Source organism: Malania oleifera, chromosome 12 (genome assembly GCF_029873635.1).
Source record: "Malania oleifera isolate guangnan ecotype guangnan chromosome 12, ASM2987363v1, whole genome shotgun sequence".
NCBI lineage: Eukaryota > Viridiplantae > Streptophyta > Magnoliopsida > Santalales > Ximeniaceae > Malania > Malania oleifera.
In genome coordinates this window covers 23,087,948-23,103,737 of record NC_080428.1, presented here as the reverse complement: position 1 = coordinate 23,103,737, position 15,790 = coordinate 23,087,948, and the positions used below count along the sequence as shown (strand labels likewise).

The 15,790-nt window shown below is 37.9% G+C and overlaps 1 non-coding gene across 1 annotated transcript; it reads left to right on the top strand.

Moving 5' to 3' along the window:
- The first annotated feature begins 7,712 nt into the window (after window positions 1-7,712).
- On the top strand, window positions 7,713-7,818 carry LOC131145337 (small nucleolar RNA R71). The gene has a single exon (XR_009134120.1). It is a non-coding gene; the product is annotated as a small nucleolar RNA R71 (small nucleolar RNA).
- Window positions 7,819-15,790: the final 7,972 nt, after the last annotated feature.

Here is a 15,790-nt window from a genome sequence, read left to right as displayed (position 1 = left end):
GCTGGTGCATTAGTCAATCCAAATGGCATCACTAAGAACTCGTAATGCCCATATCTAGTACGGAAAGCGGTCTTCGAAATGTCCTCTACTTTGACTTTCACTTGATGGTAGCCTGACCGTAGATCAATCTTAAAGTAAACTTAGGTCCCCTAGAGCTGATCAGATAAATCATTGATCCTAGGGAGAGATATTTATTCTTGACTGTTAGTTTATTTATCTCCCTATAATCAATGCATAATCTTATGGTTCCATCTTTTTTTTCCACAAATAAAGCTGGCGCACCCCGGGGTGACACACTGGGCCTGATGAAACCTTTATCCAGCAATTCCTGTAACTGATCTTTCAATTCTTTCAAATCGACTAGAGCCATATGGTACGGTGTTTTAGATATTGGTGCAGATCCCGACAACAAGTCTATAGTGAACTCAATCTCATGATCTAGTGGCAAGCCAGGCAGTTCTTTCGGAAATACATCTAGAAACTCTCTCACTACTGGTATGTCAGCTTGTCTCAATACTTCTTTTGACTATTCTTTATACTTCTTTTGACTATTCTTTTATGTATGCTACATACCCCTGACAACCATCCTATAGAAGTCTCCTCACCTAAATAGCCGACACCAGCTGTGGTGAGGCATGCACGTGTGAACCTGTAAATCTATATTCTGGCTCACCTGGGGGTCTAAAAATTACTTCTTTCCGATGACAATCTATACTAGTGTGATAAATGGCCAACCAATCCATACCCAGTATTACATCAAATCCCTACATATCTAGGACCACAAGATTGGCTAAAAGCACTCTCTCTTGAATACTTACTGTAAAATTCTGAAGTACCCTCCAGTATCCAATCACAAATCCCATCGGCGTACCCACAGATAATTTTATATCTAATGGTTGTGTTTCTATTCCAGCTATTTTCACATATCTCGCTGATATAAAAGAGTGGGTGACACCTGTATAAAAAAAAAACAATCATTATATATGGTAAAACAGTAAGAGTACCTGTAACCACGTCTCCAGCTGTCTCAGCGTCTCCTAGTGTCAATGCATAGACCCTCACCGGTGCAGTGTTCCTCTATTGACCACTGCGGGGCATCTAATATCCTCCCCAAAATGGTATAGGAGCCTATGCGTAATTCGATAGCATCTAACACGATCGATCTATATGACTAGGCTTTCCGCATCAATAACAAACATTTTCCCCCAATCGGCACTTACCAGGATGTCTCCGTTCGCATCTAGGAAAAATGGCAGGAAGTTGTCTGCCCTGAAATCCACCATGCTCTACCATCTATCTCTGGCCTCCGCCAAATCTACCCCTTCTCCAAGGGCCTCGGCTAGGACCCGCCTGAAAACCCGAGGGCACAACCCTCTTCTTCTGACTCTGCGTCTCCGTCTCTCTAGATAGACTCTCCTCTGCTATAGTGGCCCTGACAACCAACTCTGAGAAGTCCTGGATCCTCAATATTGCCACCTACCTATAAATATCACGCATCAAGTTTCTCTCAAACATTCTAGCTTTCTTTGCTTCATCTGGGACAATATAGGGGAAAAAATGAGATAGCTCAATAAATCTCACAGTGTACTATTGTACAGTCAACGACCCCTGGGACAAACTCAGAAACTCCTGTACTCGAGCATCTCTGATTGAAGCAGGATAATATCTATCAAAGAACATGTCCCTGAAATGAGCCCAGGCCATCGGCAGTGGTATAACCCTCTGCTCCTCCAATAATTTGGTGGCTGCCCACCATCTCTTGGCTTCCCCCGCCAACCTATACGTAGCATATAAAACCCTCTATTCATCAATGAAATGGAGTACTGTCAGAATCTTCTCTACCTCCCGCACCCAGTTCTCCGCAACTGTAGGATCAGTCGCTCTAGAGAATTCTGGCGGATTCACCTTCACAAATTTCTCTATGGTACATCCCTGAGCTGAAGATGGACCTCCCTACTCTGTAGAACCCCGTGCTATCTCTGCCATGACCTTCTGAGCCACACTACGTAGCACAACATCTGAATCCCCACCTGTTGCGCAAGAAAGATCAGTGCCATCATCCCCACTAACGTGAGCGCTATTGCCTCCTTGGTCCATTATGCAAACACATAGAACACTGTCTCAAAATTCTATCTTCCTATAAACCTAACTTATTCAACTAAAACTCCAAATCCTTTATTAACAATCCCTCCTAATTCTAGGCCCAAAATCCACTCCTACAACCCAAACACATGACTCGTCGACTGTTTACTATGGTTTTCTTGAAATTGTCACCCTAGGAAAAGCACAGAAATAATCATGAAATACCGTATTTAGGTTAGAGAACAAAATCTCAAATATTTTTCCTATACTTTGGTATTGATTTCCGCTGCACTCTAGAGTCTACAGAACCTAACAACCTAGGCTCTGATACCAAAATGTAACATCCTCAAAATTCATACCATCTTTTTATTATATATATGTATCTGTATCTAAGCAGCGGGAACACAAATCATACAACCATTCACACATATGTACTATATAATACCAGAATCCTCTATATATTAACCATAGCCATACAAAACTAACCCTCCAGCATCATCTACTAAAAAATATACATAACTCTGAAAAAAAACTCACCCTATAACCAAGGTATTCAAAATACTTTCTATCCGTGAGCCTGATCTGCTTGCCTAACTGGCTCACCTAAAAAATGTTAAAGTAATGGGGTGAGTCGACGCTTAGTAAGTGGAAATATGCTATTACTAGTGTGTGGCAACTAAGTTAAGGATACTTTTAAATAATAACTGAACTGTAATGCAATAAATAATATGTAAAACATATCTTTCTTTCACAATTTAAAATATACTGTATCATCTGTATTTTCTACTTTTCATACTGATAATATCATACTATACTCATCATATACTATAAAACTATATACATATACATAACTGTGCTTTATCCCTAGGACTTTATACTTCATGATTTGACCCATCATGACAGGGTAGGCGGGACTTCATCTGGTCGGGCCTCCAGATAAGTCAATATACTCTACTCTACCTCAGTCCGACCAAACTAAATCCACTCCTAGGCTCAGAACTGGCTACTACCTTGTCAAATCGACCCCCTCCACCTAGTGAACTGGGGAGCTACAACCTCTCCGAGCATGGCTAACGGTACCCACACACTATCTGAGATATGTGGTTGCACTCTATCTGTATATATAGCAATGATACCATGCTCTGTAATCTATATCTTTACTGTATCTGTCTGTAATCTTTCCACAGGGATCTGATACTATATAAATATATATACTATACTCTTTATACTGTTTTCATAAGGTTTCCAAAATAACCATAACACTATTAATCTGTATTGTAAATACTATAATATTTGTAGCATCTTGATGCTATAACTGTGTAATTTTTCTGTACTTTCTTTCTATATAATCTGAGTGTTATGGTATTTAGGAAAACATAACTTTCTATATACTTTAGATATACTGTTCTGAATAAATATCTGTATACTGATATATATATATATATATATATATATATAACTGTCTATGTAATCCTCTGAAATACACTATATACGTATACAAATTCTGTCTATATAAAATCTGCAATTTCTATCTATAGTTGTATAACTTGAAATACTGAAACTACATAAAATTCCATATCAACATCTTGTACTCAGGCCACACATACTTTGAGAATTCACATTCTATATAATATCTGGTATACAAGCATTTATATATATATACATATATATATATATACATATATATATAATTTCTGATAACATAAATAAATCTCCTAGCATAGCATATTTCCCTTACCCTAACTCTGAAAAGCCCCTATATAATTCTGGCTCTATACCCACAGGGTTCCTAGCTCAACATCCTGAAAACACAATCCCCCAAAACAAAATATCAATATTTTCTTACCTACGACATTTCTTATAACTAAGGGAAAGGCAAATACTGAATAAAATGCCTTACCCTGGGATTGGGACGAAATCCAACCCAACTTTTCCAACGATCAGCTCCAGCAGACTTGCAAAAAATTTCGCCAGGAGCGTCGTGATAGCCTCGAATCTTCGATTCGGTAAGAAACAGGCCCAAGAGAGAGAGAGAGAGAGAGAGAGAGAGAGAGAGATTGAGAGAGAGGAGAGAGAGGAATTGAGAAATGAGATATAAATCCAAGTTTTCACTATTTATTGGGCCAGATTCATCGATGAATCACGTCACCTCGTCGACAAGTTCTTTAATAATTTCGTTGACGAACTTCCACCCTCGTCGACGAATTTTTCGCTGCCCCAAAACCTCTCTCGGTATTTTCTCATTGACGAGACGTGGCTTCATCAACAAAATCCTTTATGTGCTTATTGACGAATCCCCAGTATTCGTTGACGAACCTTGTGCAAAAATCCCGGGTTGTTACATCTATTGTGTCATTTTTGTGCATGAGATAATGTTGTGCAATGTACTATCCCTAACCCCAAATTAAAACTTCAGTGTCCTCACTGAAGTGTTGAAAGAGAATAGGATCCGGGCAAGAGATAAAACAGTGCATGATGCCAGGAAGTGTAAACAGTGCCCTGCAAAATGTAATACCCAAAATAATCATGCACCCAACAAGATATTGTAGCACAAAAGATATTTGCATTCCAAAAGCACCATGTACAATTCAGTGAAGAGGTAGAAAAGATTAGGCAAATCCATTGTTAGTACGACTCTGACAAAAGCGTGGTGTGGGAAAAAAAAAAAAAAAACTAATTGTGATAAAGGAGGATCAATCTTCTCCAGATGCCAAATCTGAATATGAAATGAGAAATAAATTGTCAGTGGAATAGCTAGGGTTAGTATGGTTGGCTATAGTTCAAGCCACCTTTCTAAGTGCCTCAACCAAGGCATCCCAAATCACGGGGCCTAGAGTGGTGGGCGGTACAGAAGCTAGCACGGGCAAGAGTATGTGATGTACTCATGGAGTCTGCCCTAAACGCGCTATTTGTCTGGTAGAGGAGGCGCTTTGCTGATGCAGCTTGATTTGGTGAGCCTGAGAAAGAGTGTTGGAGGGCTGGCCATGCTCCACCCTGATCTTGTTACCCGAGCCTAACTTCATTGATGTTGGGTGTGTGGCTTGGGAAGGGGACGAGATGAGGGGGAAGGAAGGGCTAAGCCATGCAGTAGTGATGCGAGCCAAAGGTGCTCACTAGAGTTTGACGTAATGGTTGGATAGGTGGTAAGGAAGCGGAGGTGGATATTAGAAACGGGTGACTAGGGTGCTGCGGTGAGCGACGAGGATCGACTAAGAGGGAACAATGGCTAAAGTTGAAATGTTAGGAATGAAATCAAATTTTACATGAAGTTGACTTGGTCGACTAGGGCACACCAGTGGGTAGTGCTAGTCACCACCATCGTCGAGCTTTATGGTATTTCAGGTCCTAGCAGAGTGCAAGGAATGGACTTAGTCGCCCGTATTTGTGATGGTTGCACTCCACTTATCCTAAATCCTACTTTAAAGGCACTAAACCCTACTTAATCTACTCTAAAAATTCCATGGACTAAATAAAATACGAAAAACTATCGGGTTGCCTCTCGGAAGTGCTTAGTTTACCGTATTCAACCAGACATTTATCGGGTTGCCTCCTAGAAGCACTAAGTTGACCGTCTTCAGCCAGACGCTTTGAAGCTGATTGTGAACTCATCCTGATTCCCAGCTAACATTGGTTTCTATAGTCTCTTCCTCACACCTGAGATTGCATACCCCTAACCTTGTTTCAGATTTGGGGTCCTAATCATGTTTTAGCATAGATTGCTCAAAAGGATCCTCAGATTTAGCATGGGTATGGCTGTCAAGTTGTAGTGTAATTTTCCAAGGGTGTTTCCATAGCATTGGAGTTGCTTCCTTTAAGTTTTCAATTATGTCTTCATCCACAACTTGGACGATTTTCAGAGGATGTTGGGAAGCATTAAATATGTTTATCTTGCATTGCTTATGGCCCCATGAGATGTTCGTAATCCCCGTCTTGCATTGAATGCAAGTGTTAGTCGTGGCTAAGAATGATCATCCCAAAAGGACAAGGATCAGGTTGGTGGATGTCTCCATATCTAAAATGATAAAGTCAACGGGGTAATGGAAATCACCCACCTTGACTACCACATCTTCTACCACACCCCGTAGTTGCTTAAGAGATCAATCAGCAAGGCATATGGAAAACGAGATGGGTTGCAACACTCTTGGGTTGAGTTTCTGATAGGCTGAGTATGAAAGAATTTTCACACTTGCTCCTAAATCTAGAAGGGCCTCATCGATGGTGTAATTACCAATTACACATGAGATAGTAGGTGAGCCTGAGTCTTTTAGTTTAGAAACAAGGTGCTTTAGCATTATGGAACTTTATGCTCAGCCTGCTTAACCAAACCATCCATGTGCACCCTTGATTCTGTTTATTGTGTTAACAAGTCCCTTTGGAACTTTATGAATGTAGGTGATTCTTTCATGCCATGAAGGAGAGACTTATCCATTCGTATTTGTTTAAACATGTCCCAGATGGACTCAGTGGAAGCTGCTTTCCTAAATATAAAGGGTGTGAGTGAGGTTGCTGGATGTGACACTGAGTAGGTATGAAAAGCCCTATGGGGGGCAAAGTGAGGTGTGGTTCTTCTAGCAATGGGTGTGAGACTCAATGGTCTGTGTACCCAATTAGAGGAAGAGAGAGGGGATGAATCTATGTTGGGTACTTCTAGTTTTTCATCTTGGGTCTCCCCCATGCTCAGTTACTCCTCGCCTTGTTTGGCCGTTAGCTTGCTATTTTGAGATGTGGTTACCACTTGGTCCTGTTGAGAATATGATGAGGATCCAGTTTCTGGTTCATATTCTACCCCATATTGCCCTTTCAAATTTACTATAAGCTGATTTGGTAACTTACCCTCATTCCTCCAACTTGAAGCAATGACTAGCTATCCCATGGTGGTTTCTAGCTTTGCAATAGATTGGGAGTAGGAGTGAAGGAGTTGCCAGTCCACTTGACGGTCAGCTTCAATTCGCCTAAGGGTTGTAAACACCGTCTCTTGGAATGAATCATATTTAGATTAAGGTGGAGGTGGATGCTGAATGGTTAAAGGTCTAGGGGCTGAGTCCAGATGGTTTTGGAGATATTGATATGGGTGTGGAGGCACAACATTAGGGTTTTGTTGAGGTCTTTGGCTTTGAAAACTCGGATCTTACGGCCTCCAAGAGAGGTTAGGATGTTGTTTCCACCCTGGATTGTAGGTATTCGAATAAAGGTCATTAAACGGATTATCGTACCAATTGTGAGTGACCTTTATTTCCTTCTACACAAGCTCAGGTTGGGAATGCGCGTGAGGGCAATTGTAACATGTATGGTAAGGGTCAGAGTAGATTGGACAAACCTCTGCACATGCTATTGTCTGCAGTCCTAAGGATAGGCATTGATCTAACTTTTTAGATATGACTTGCAAGGTTAGGGCTAGGTATTGGATAGTGGCCAACTCATAAACTTGCTTTGGTTTGGAATTTGATGGATTAGGTAGTCTATGAATTGCAGTCATGTGCTGCTAAGAATTTTCTGCCAGATTTTCGAAGAGCAACTAAGCCTCATTCTCATGCTTAGTGAGGAAAGTACCTCCACACGACGTATCAACTATAGACCTATCTCTCTCAGCCAACCCTTCGCATAAAGTTTGGACTAATTACCACTTGGGGACCTGGTGATGTGGGCATTTACAGAGCATGTCCCTGAAGCGCTTTCAAGTCTCAAAAAAGAGTTCCCCATCCATTTGTGAGAAACTTGTGATGGCTCTTCGAAGCTAATTAGTCCTCCTAATTGAGAAGTATTTTTTAGGAAATTCATGTTGCATAGTGGCCCTGTTTGTCATGAGTTCGGTTCTAAGGACGTCAGTCAATATTTGACTTTATCCTTCACAGAGAATGGGAAAAGCCTAAGACGGAGAGTATCATGACTAAAATTAGGATGCGGATGGTAGAATAGATTTCCAAGAACTCATCCAGATGCTAATAAGGATTTTTATTAGAATTCCCATGAAAGTTGGGTAGCATCGAGATGATCGAAGTCTTAATCTCAAATTGGGCCTCTTGAACATCCAAAAATCGGATGCAGGACAACGATGTGTGTGCATTAGATATAGTGTAGTCCCTAAGAGGCCTCAGGTGTTGCTCTCTCACCATAGGTAGGTGAGGAGCATGAGGTTTTAGGATTTGTTTAGCGGGAACCAGTGGGTTATCTTCGGCCATTGCTTTCAGTTAAGATGACTTAGCTTTCTTTGAATTAGGGATAGGTTTCCTAAGGGACCTACAGGATTTTTCAATCTTAAGATCTATGGGAATTATCTTAGGTTCCAAAGAATGTAGACCAAACATACATATGTATAAGCACATAGATTTAGACTTCAATAACAGATAACAAAAAAAAAGAAATGAAAATAGAAATTAAGTAAGAAAGTGAAAAAAAAAAAAAAAAGGAGAGTAAAACAAAAGAAAAAAACAAGAATACTCTAAAGCTTAAGTTGGCTTATAACCGCAACCAAGTTCCCGGCAATGGTGTCAAAAATTGATAGGCTCACCAAGGCTTGGGTCCTTAACCACCAAAAATAATATTTATAAACCTAACTATCCCAAGTTTAGTAAAAAGTGGGTAAGTCAGGTATCAATCTACGAAGACTTGAAGCATAGTTAGTAAACCATTTCCAAGTTAGTTTATTATGGCCTTGTTGTTAAAAAGAAGTAAAAGGTCATATTTTGCAATGGTGGATGTTTCTAACTACTGAAAAGAGATCAAATAAAAGTGAGTAAATCTATACTACTAGAAAGCAAGTAAATTTATGAGCTTCCCTACTTCTAAAAATAAATATTGTGGTCTGAATCAGACGTTGGACGCAATGCCTCTATCTATGTTCATCCATACTTCCATAGAAGTACTAACCCAAGCAGGCCAAAGTGGGAGAGGGGTGGTTGAGGGCACAGGGTAGCAAGGGTACACCAACCATCCGAAGCATGGTTGAGAACCAGAGTATACCATGTCTCAATGATGAACAAACACCTTCGCAGTTCCTTAGCTGACTATTTCCCTATGAATGATACGCAAAAGTGCTTATCCTTATCTGCAATCCTTCATTAAACACATAACAGGTAAATGGAAAGTAGTAAATGAAAGCATGTTAATGAAAGCAAGAGTAAAAAGATCATCCCTTTATTATTTAGAACATCTATCACTAACATCGGGAATTAAAAATGGAGTGGTCGTGTAATATACACGAATAGCACATGAATGCCGCCGGTTATCACAGGCTGACGAGCACTTCATGCACACACGGAAATAGGAATTGAAATCTATGCTACTCCTAATCTATCTTGGCTCTTAATGACATTTTAAGTGTATCACTAACCTAAGAGAGGCCAAAGAGGAACCCAGAGCTCATCTTCGTAGTAATTATTTATAGGCTCTAGGGTTTACAAAGTTTATTTTGCAATTTAGGAAGGTTTGCAGAAGATCTCACATGGCAGATCGTCGCTGTTAACCAAGTTGCTCCTTTGTTATTCTTGTGTGCACCCTAGTTGAGACTCACGGGAAGTCAGTGATTTGAATCTCCAATGCCTTCGACTTCTTCACACCTTAAGGTCTTGATGGTCCAGTTGATGGTCGAGACTTGCATTATCTTCGTCTTTAGGAAATCTCAGTATGTTGACATAGTCGCCCCTGAAGGACTCTTTGTCAAACACTTCGTCGACACTCTCGGTACTTTTGAATTTTAGTTCTATCTTAGTATCTTGACGATGTTGCCATAGTGGGTCACTTGGTCGAGCACTTGGTCAAACCTTGCAGTAATTCGATCTCAATCTGAACCTTGGAGTTTGCATTGGAAGACTAAGTCGCCCCCGTGGTTTTTTAGTCGCACCATATGGTGGAGCATCATCTTCTTGTCCATTTATGCACTGAAGTTTCTGGAGTTTGGCTAAACAACAGAATTCAAGCTTCGAATCCTCCAAATTATCCTTGGCTTCTTGTAATGCCTATCTCCAAGGTTTTAACCTGTTTTTCCTGGAAAGACAAACAAACCATGCATAGCTCTAAGTAATGATAACTCTGGGTCACTATATAATAAAATAAGGATAAGTATTGGTAAATGAGGGTCTAAAATCATATATTTTAGGGGCTCATCAGCCACTCGGTGATGAACTATTTTCTCTTGTTGATGAAAATATATCGAGAGCACAAAGAGTTCAGATAGTGCTCTCGTTGACAAACTCATGGCCTCATCGATGAATGTGCGTTGTACACTCATCAACAAACCTACCCATTCGTGGACAAAGGTCACAGAGTAGAACAACATTCCAACGCAATTTAAAACTGTTAGCTTTGGTGTATTCCCAAGAGGGGGTTGAATTGGAATTTAAAACTTTTTCTCCTAGGTTAAACTAGTTTAGTAACAGTACATTCAAAACCTAGGTCTATTTTCCCAAATGCGCAAATAAGTATAATATGCAAAATTTAAATCATGCGCATCATTCACACAATAACATACATGTGTGGTAAATAAAGCGCGGAAATATAAATAGACACACGATATGTTATTGGGGTTCGGCCAATTGCTCCTACGTCCCTGCCTCTAGCTCGCAAGCCCGAGGATTCCACTAATGCTCACTTAATGGGTGGAGTGGCACCTAATACAATAAGGTCAATTCAAGGGGCTGACCTTAACCAACACGCCTTAACAGGATGACACACCTAGCTTTCCTAATCAGGTCTAAGCTAATTCGGGACTATTCAACAAGGCTAGTCTTCCTCTTCAGGCCCATGCCTAGAATACAACAAATGTGTCTAAAATATTATGTACACGGAAATGCTTCTTACACTAAGCATATTATGCACCACTAAGCACAGTATAATCAATGCACCTCAAGTATGTTTGAACTATAAGCTCGATGCTCTACATGTGCAATCAACACTCAATATTATGGATAATCTCAAATATGCACAAGAGTGTATAAACAAGGTTTTCTTTGAAACACAATATACAATATCTCAATGTAAGCTTAGGGTTTCAAAGATACCAATAAGAGTATTCAAACAACCTCAAAAATATTTTCTCAAATGTATATAACACAAGAGTTGTTTGAAATCTAGCTTTATTAAATATTTTGCACACAAAAATAAAGGCTTAGGTTACTTGCAATGACAATGCAAGAACCACAACCTTCCAAGTCTTCCCACACAAGATTTATGAAGTTAAATCAGTGGAAGAACTTGATGCGTCTACTCTCAATAAAATCAAACAATCAATATAATCTAGTGAGAGTATTTGCAAATATGAATGAAGCACAAGCACACAAAATATGCTCACAACACTTGCAAGATCAAGAAGGATGATGAGTATAAGTGTTTTGGAGTATAATAGGCTTAAAAAGGATTTTTTAATTTGAGAGAGTTTGGCCCTAATCAATTTTTCTAATCCTTACTAATTATGACAAATGAACATATATTTATAGGCAAGGAAAGATTTTTGACCATTGCGGACCCAATGGGAATAATTAAAAAAGTTTAAAACAGGTTTACAAAAATTAACCCCATTTATCTCTTTAAATAATTAGTAAAAATATTTTGACCCGCGAGGTTCTAGTGTCTGACGCGAGGTTTGGGTGCCCGAACAGATTTAGTCACAAAATAATTTTAAAAGGATTTGGGTGCCCAAAATTATGCTCGAGTGGCTGAATCAAAGTCAGTAGCTTTTGGCGCACAGTTCGGGTGCCTGTTGCTAAGTTCGGTCATTCAAGGTCATTTTGAACCAAAGGTTCGGTAGCCCGAGTTGGTGAAAAGTATTCTGACATGGGTTCGGTCGCTCGGGGGAGATACATTCATTACAAGTTTGGTCACCCGACACCTGGTCAAACTATTGACATTCCAACTATTCAATTGCCCGAGGTGTTTTGAATACATGGGGTTCAATATACCCGACCTCTCTCAAGTTTTTCTTTTTAAGTTCATTTTTTGCCAGTTTAGTTCCCCTGATATAATAAGTGATGATGGGGACTTATTTGTGCATATGTGTTGGGACCTAGGGTCTTTCTAAGGTCTTTTAAAATATGCCATAAAACCTGGTGTATCCCTAAGGTCTTTCTAAGCTCTTAAGATTATAAGTTCCTACATGTATGCAATGCAAATTATTACAGACCTTTACCCTATATTATTATTACAGACCCAAATAATATAAATTACAACAAGAAGATAGTCTTCAGGGTCTTCAGTCTTCAAGCCTTCACGTGCCATCAAATGATCTTGTTATTTTGAACCTGCACACAAACTTGGCAGACATTAAATACCAAGAGTATTGGTCATTATAAAAACTGGGTATGACCTATAAGGTCAATCTAAATACTTTTAGAGAGACTAATCTTGTTATCTATGCCTCCATTCTAAGATTTTTCCAACACTCTACTGCATCCATACTCTTTGGGCAAATTATCTCAGTTTTTTAAAAGATTTCATCTACACATCTTGCAAACAATCCTTGGTGATTGAGGTTTGATAAATGTGTAATTGGTTTGTGGTTCCAATATATATATATATATATATATATATATATATATACCTCAAAGATTTTTCATATCTTATACTCTTATATCTAATATTTTTATTGAGAAGAAAAATCCTTGTTTTAGTACTTGAAAAGTTTATTTGAGAAAGGTTTTGGCCAAAGTCTAATTTTTGCAAATATTCAAGTTTATATTTTACACAAAGATCTCATCTTATGATATTATTGAAAAAACTTTTGATAAGCTAATCCTAAGGATTTTAAAATACATAGCCTTGAGAAATCTTATTGAAAAATACTGACTTGTTGTTGACTTTTCGGTCAGATCCGTGTTTTTATTATGACAAACCAAAGTATCTCATCTGTGTGCTTTAAGTATTTGAGAAGGTTATGTTTTAGTTAGCATAGATGATTATGCAATTTGGAAGCCGAGAAGCACTCACATTAGCACATCATTTGGAAAATAATTTGTCTCATGTCTATAAATGTATGCTCATTTGCACAGATAAAATAGAGATTAGTGAGTTGATTAAGAAAAATTCTCTCTAAATTTTTTAGAGTTCTTTACAGACATTCAAGCCTAAAATTCTTCATCCATTGCTATTTCTTTACTAAAACAAGTGTGGTAAGAGTGCATTAAGTTATCTTACATTATTCCCACTTGCTTATACTCTCATAGATTGATTTGATTGTTGATTTTTTTAAAAGAGAGTTAAACCAAAAATTTTCCCCATAGATTTAGTTCATAAATTTATTGTGTGGGGGAAATTTCACTAGCTTTTGAGTCTTAGGAACTTTATTGCAAGACTCTTGAGCTTGCTTGTGTTTTTTAAGAACATTTTTTTTACAAGCTTGCTTGCAAATATCTCTTGTGCTTAATCTTTTGAAAATCATTTAGAGATATTTTATTATACTCTTGGAAATCTTTGAAACATTATTTGTGGTTGATATATTTATGTATATTGTTTCAAAGAAACTTTGCTAGCTCACTCTCATACATTGATTGCACATTGATATAATATTGAGAGTAGTTTCACACATTTTCACTAAACTTATATTTCCTATCATCTGGAAGTGCACTGATCATTGTCTATGCACATTGGTACAAATCTGCTTGTTGAAGCATATTGTTTGTACAAAAATTATATTGTGAAATACTGTTGTATTCCAAGCATGGCCTAAGGGGGTGGTAATCCAACTCGAAATGATTGTTTGTAAAGGTTGAGGTCAGCCATGTGCTAATTGACCTAGTTGTATTTAGGTGCCGCTCCACCTGTTAAGTGAGCCTATAGTGTAATCCTTGTGCTTGTGAGCCAAGGCAAGGATGTAGGCAGTATTGGCCGAACCCCGATAACATTTCTTGTGCATGCTTTTAATTTCTTCATTTTAAATTCCAACACATGAATGTTTGTGTTTTACTATTGTGAATGATTGGGCTTATAATTGCATAGATAGACCCTAGGTTGAGTAATACTATTGCTAGATTAGCTAAACCTAGGAGAATGTTTAATACCCAATTCACTGCCCTCCTTGGAATACACCAAAGTCAACAATTGGTATCAAAGCCTCATTGCACTAGGCTTAACAGCTTTTTTGAAATATCGCAATGGCTCTCTTTGGTCCCCATTTGGCGAGGGACGATCACCTTCCAATCCTCCATTGTTTTGTGGTGTAAATTACACCCATTGGAAAATAAGAATGAGCATATTTATAAAATCAATGGACTGAAGGCTTGATAGGTGATTGTTAAAGGAATTTATATGGAAACAAATGAAAATGATACTACTTTTGTGCATGCAAATTCAATTTCCATGGACATGCCATATTGCGCTTTAGATTCTAACAACTTTATTAAGATTATGGCATGTAAAATTTCTAAAGAAATTTGGGATAAACTTGAAAGAAAATATGGAGTGAGCCAAAAGAAAGAGATCACTTCTCCGGATGCTCCAAATTCAAATGATCAGGAGGAGGTAAATCATGAGCATGTAGTATTTGCAGTCAGTGAGGTATATGATTCTCACTCTATCTCTTTTGATGACTCATGTTGTGAATGTTGCTATATAACATGTACTAAATCTAATGATAAATTTATTGATGATGCGTACGATGATTCTTGTAACAAATATTGTGACATATCAGGTGATGAATCATCTGATAACTCATGTGATGTTTTGGTTGACAATTCATGCAGTGATTCATATGATAATTATTGTGTTAAATTCTGTATTGAATCACAAAATGAATTTATTGATGGAAGCATGTTTTTGAATAAAAAACTAGAAAATGCTTTATCAAAAATGCATGAGCTTCTAGTTAGGATGAGTAAACAGAAATTTTTTTTGAAAAATGAAAATAAAAGGGTAGTAATACAATTAGAAGAACTAAAAGACTATCATTCTATCCTTGAAAAGAAAAAGGTTGTGAAGGTTTTGAAAATCATCTGTCTACAAAGAAAAACTGAAAATTATTTTGGAATGATTTTCAAATCCATAAATGCAAAAGACTATTCCGACAAACCCTTCATAGTTAAAAAGAAAATTATTCTCAAAATGGATTCATGTTTTGTTTTTCAAACCCATAATCATGCCTCCTCAAGTAAAAATGGAAGAGGCTTAGATAAAAGGATGATATGGGTGATCAGAAAAGCAAGCCACGTAGGACTTGAGGAAAAATGGATTTCAATTGGAATCATATAATCATCTAATCCATCCTTAGTTCCTGCATTTAGGATTTGTGATGGCTATATGGCCTAGGGAGTAATATGTGCTTAAAATATCAAAAACTAGTATATGCCTTCAATATACACTATTTGTATACTAATAACTTTAGAGAAATCATACCAATGTGAAAATTCAAGAAATTTATCCAATTTGAACCTAATGCATATACATTATAATGTTTGCGTAAAATATGAAAATATTGGTCAAAGTATGTTAAAGTAAAATCCACTTCCAAATGGACAAGGCATGTTTGCCTGGTAATTAATTCTAAATGCTTAGCCCATGCTTGAAGATAAAACATCTTAAGTTAAGCAACTGTTGTCCATTGCACAGAAATGAGCATTAGGGATCCATCCTAGTATACATACCTTTAACCCTAATCTCATTAATCAAAATCTGGTTTTCACTATTAGTATAAGCACCAATGATAATAAATTCCATATCAAATAGTGCTAATTAAAAAGACATCCTGCTTGTAATCAAAATTAGAGGCATCCACTAAGGGAATCTA